General features: G+C 33.7%; 1 protein-coding gene across 2 annotated transcripts in view; it reads right to left on the bottom strand.

Moving 5' to 3' along the window:
• The window catches only part of LOC116346582 (Krueppel-like factor luna), a 481,191-nt gene that overhangs the window by 147,499 nt on the left and 328,662 nt on the right, over nt 1-5,030 (bottom strand). The window lies entirely within an intron of this gene.

Below are 5,030 nucleotides of genomic sequence, written 5' to 3'. Positions count from 1 at the left end.
TCTCTCTCTCTCTCTCTCTCTCTCTCTCTCTCTCTCTCTCTCTCTCTTAGCTATTCGAGAGAAATAAAAATCGTTTCCAAATATTCATGCACATACACTTTACTCTGTAAAAGCCCAAAGTTGCCGATATATGCAGTGTGCAAATTGGATAAGCCGCTAAACCCGTTTCCCTCATTCAAATTAAAACCTTTTCTGTTGTTAAATTGTGCAACAAATAATTGATACGAAAGCTCTTTCATCTTTTGTGAAAATTGAATTTAATTTTGGCTTCAGCGATTATTCAGTCGCTTATATTGAAAAGTTTTTCGCATATATACTGGAAATGCTCATTCTAGCGTATGAATGGGCTCGCATTTGTACGCGTACACAGGCCAAACCAAATGGGTATGAGAATGGATGATTCGGCTCGTTGATATGAGTTGGAATTTCGTACGTTTCTTGCTCTGTCGAGATATTTTATACATGCATCGAATTTATTGTGTATACACAACGCTAAAATTATTGCATTTTATTGTTGCTTTGAAAATAACTAGTAAATATAATTTCTTTTAGCTGGGAACGGAGGTGACAGGGGTTGATTGTTGTCGCGGCGCAACAAAATGCTTATACTCTCCGTTGTTCGGTGAAGGTGGAAATTTTGTGGCATGTGCACATAATTAATATTTCGCTTTCTCTCTTTCACATGAAATGTGAAAATTGTTGAGAGTTGAAACTAACGCTTAAAAAAACACTTTTTCAAATGGATCAACGTTGTGGATTGTGTGGAACTGTGTGGACGGCGTGGGAAAAACGAAAAATTCTTGAAACGGCCATATGACGGTGGTGACGATGGTAAAAATGTGAAAAACAGGTCAAGTGGTATTTTACCAGATTTAGTTTTTGACTTTTAACGTAATATTACGGAAAAAAGTTTTTAACGAATTACAATAATACTGTATTGTGAATGAATGTAATGCAAAATCATACATATCCGGAATTATAAAAGTCAACAATAAAGTTGGTCCTTGGAATACAATGTAAATGGCAAACAATGAGCGGTGATGGTGTTTGGTGCATTGAAAGAAAAAGAGAGTCACACAAACATAATGACAGACATATGTATATACAGATTTACCAGCATTGAAATTGTAATGTTACTAACCATTACATTAACATAAACGTCTGTAATAGTTAATAAAATTATAATAGCTATTAATGTAATACTAACATCTATGTGTTATCCGTATTGTTAAAAATCTAACATTAATATTGAGACTTTTCAACACAACTTTAAGTTGAAAATATATTTACAATAGATAGATATTGTGTCTGGTCTAAGCTCAGCATTGAAATTGATTTGGTTGATGAGCAATTTCAATGATGAGCTTAGAGCAGACACAGGCGCCATCTATTGTAAATATATTTTCAACTTAAAGTTGTATTGAGAAGTCTTATTAATAATGTTAGCTTTTTGACATTAGCGGCAGCGTTGAGTAACACATTATTATTGTAACGAAGCATTGCCAGTAATGTTATAAGAATAGCAATAGCTATTACCGGTAATGCTAGAATCAAACGTTACAATCGTAATGACGTTACTGTAATGCTTCGTTACAATTGTAATGTGTTACGGCAAAATGTAAATCTGTAGACAGACACACGCTCTGGAATGTGGTTGCTTACACGTTATTCAACCCGAAATGGGATTAAGAATAAATTACGAAATTTTGTTGGTTATAATGCTTCACTGTTTTACCCCCGCTGGTCTCGCTTCATTTTCACATACAATGATGATGTGTACGTGGCAGCAGGCAACTCGAGCATTTAAGGAACATTTTTTCACGGGAAAACAGAGTGGGAATGAAACGAGGGGGGACGTAAGGCACAACAGAATTCGCATAGGCACATCAAAACACCATCATTTTCATTTCAAATGAAAATATAAAAGATTGCTGAGTGAAATCTGTTGAAAAACCAACAACCGTTTAAATCGTAATTTGTTAAATATTATTTTGGTTGATTGAAATAGGGATGAAGTATGCACTTGTTGTTATAATTCATAAAAATATTCATTTTCGTTGTGGCTTTGATAAAAAACAGTTGAGTGTGAAGGAAAAGAGTGTATTACTTCTTTTATGAGAGAATTCGCAATGAATAATACACAGTAATGCATGGAAATTTGTTTTCGGTGAAAATCGATATACCTCTGATTAAAGTTCATAGTTTTGAATTTAGTGTTGTTCAAAACCGAAATCATTAAATTTCATAATTTTTTCAACTCCAATAATAAAAATTGCATGGGAATCTCTGCATTTTGGAAATGAACATTGCAAATATTCTTCACGCATACGTATTGAATTATTATTATCTTTTCATTTGCTACATATAAACAAGCGAGAGAATAAAATAAACGTATCATAAATTATAAGAGATTTTCAGGTTGATTGTGACCAAAATCAGCAAAATGTTCCTACTTATTCAACTTATATCTTTCAATTGTTGTTTTAAGACAATAAAATTGCATAATTTATTTAGTTATTTGCGTTCAAAACTCCTGAAATTGGCATTTGGAGTACTTTGGCATCGAAACCGCATCAAACAAGCAACAAAAAAAACCGGTGGATGCACGATTTTCAAACTTCTTCGAATAATGTTATTTCATCTAATGTAAAATCGGTATCATTTATAGTAATAAGTGAATGTATGTGTGTCTGTGCGTTCTCAAAAACTCAACTCACCAAAATTCATGTGTGGTATGATATTTTTGGCATGTGTATGTCGAAGTGCTTATAACAATAAGACTCAATTTTGCGTATGTATGTTTTGTTTTAGCACACAAAATATAATAATAAACAGCCACGCATGTGTGTGTAAGTGTGTGTGTGAATTACTTTTGTAAACTTGTACATTTTGTTCTCCTTGGTTACCACCGAACTAAGCCTGATAACATAAAATCCACAAATTGTTTCTAAACAAATTTACTGCGGAATTGTTAGTTGCGCGCGCGCGTGTGTGTGTGTATGTTGGTCTCATACAGTATACGTGACAATGTTAATTTTGACTTTTCCAGTTCCATCTACGTGTACAATTACGATCTTAAGTCGCTAATGCAGTTGGAACGCAAGAAAGTGGCCAAAGAAGTTGTAGAGACGAAGCGGATAGAAAGGTAAAGAGAGAAGGAGAAAACAGTTACTCTGAAAACAATTCTTATTGCTTCGAGGTGCATCAAAATGCTTTAACATACTCACTTTCTATATGAACATTTTAGCAAAAAGCTGATGATGAGAGTGAGCAAAATTTTTGCCTGAAAATCAAGCTCGTTAACTGAGACATTGTTCGCATGTTTCACTGCTTGTTAAACGCAACTTAATTGTTTTTATCATCAAGTTTCTCCAACAATTTCTCTGGTAGCCGTAGATTTATATACATCGTACTATGTAGTAGAAGGAGAGAGTCAGAATTTTGTTTTACCGATGAAAATAAAAGAAACAAACTGATCAATTTTATACTTTTAGCAACACTCGGTCTCCTCAGAGAACAACATCACATCAAGTACTAAAAATCATCTCTCAATTGATGATTTTGACCATTCTCATTCCTTCGTATATCGCTTCAAGGCAATTGATCAAGATGATGCAGACAGTACATATGTGCATTTCAATACTAAACTCTCTCTCTTGTTTTCCATTATGATTTGTATTTACAATTATTTCGTTCATTAAAAATACACACAATTTTCTGTTATCTTCTGTCTCTCTTTCAATGGGCCAATTTACCAATTGGTTTCGAGAAAATCGCATCTCGAATTTCATTATCATTTTACTAATAATAACTTTTAATTTGCATTTGCTCGAGTGTAGTTATCGAAATAACTCTCGACCCATTTCTCTCTGTGTGGATTTGAAAAGGGAAAAAGTTGCATAAATTATAATTAAATTTACTAGTTGTTTGGTATTAAAATTTGCAAAATCCAATATAACTTTTTGTCTACAAACACACAGAGAGAGAGAGAGAGAGAGAGAGAGAGAGAGAGAGAGAGAGAGAGAGGGGAGCATCATATAAATCTCTGGGCGATCAAAAATGGACGAAACAAATAGAAAAATAATACGAAATAATAAAAAAGAAAGAGACAATCATTTTAGTTTATTGGAAATGAATGAATGTAAGAAAAAAATAAACATTGTTTCGAATAAATTAGCTGTCTTGGCCAAATGAAATATAGTATTCCCAAAAAATAATCCAATATGATCTATTTGATTCTGTTTGATTCGTATATGCTATTTTCTCTCTTTTTCTATCTTTCTTGGAACCTTCGACCATATCATCGTACAATCTATCATTGAGAATTAGAACATATGAACGATAAAGAGAACGAAGATTTGTTGCACATTCAATGATGAGTCCAATTTGCCATCAATTGTTTGAGCTCAATATTCTCTCTCTCTTTTTTGGTTGTCTCGATGCTTGTGGTTCCTGTTGTTTTTATCGTTGTCGTTGTCAATATCGACATCGAAACAACAAGTACGCCAATGTACAATTTGAATCAAAGTTTTCCATTTCATTCGCTCTCAATTCTGGTCAGTTGAATACCGCACTTAACCGTTTTTGCTTGTCTCGTATTTTTATTTTTCAAATTTGTTTCAAACTTTCGATATTCGATTACGAAAATGCGATTGAACGATTGGCTGAAATAAAATCAAAAGCCATATAAATTTTGCGATTCGAAATCGGTCACCACTCTGGAATCAAATGCACGCGAACAAAAAAAACCGATGGCAAAATCAATTGAAATTGCATTTTTCAACGACCGTAATACTGATTGTATGAATTGCTTTTCACAGAGACCGAGGGAGAGAGAGAGAGGGAGAAAGTGAAAAAACATCAAATCTCATTAGCCATTTTATTTGTAATGTACAAGATTGAAATCACCAAAACAAAAGCGCTCACTCTGGTGAACGTTTTTGAGTGCATTGCAAGACTCGGTGGAGTATGCGGCTAATATAGAATACACTGCCAGTTTTTGGCCGTAGAGCTTAATGTGAAACGTGGAA

The sequence above is a fragment of the Contarinia nasturtii genome, unplaced genomic scaffold (genome assembly GCF_009176525.2).
Source record: "Contarinia nasturtii isolate CC-2019 unplaced genomic scaffold, AAFC_CNas_1.1 Cnas_scaffold_1565, whole genome shotgun sequence".
NCBI classification, from domain to species: Eukaryota; Metazoa; Arthropoda; class Insecta; order Diptera; family Cecidomyiidae; genus Contarinia; species Contarinia nasturtii.
The sequence above is the reverse complement of the archived record's forward strand: the minus strand, read 5'-3'. Positions and strand labels throughout refer to the sequence as shown.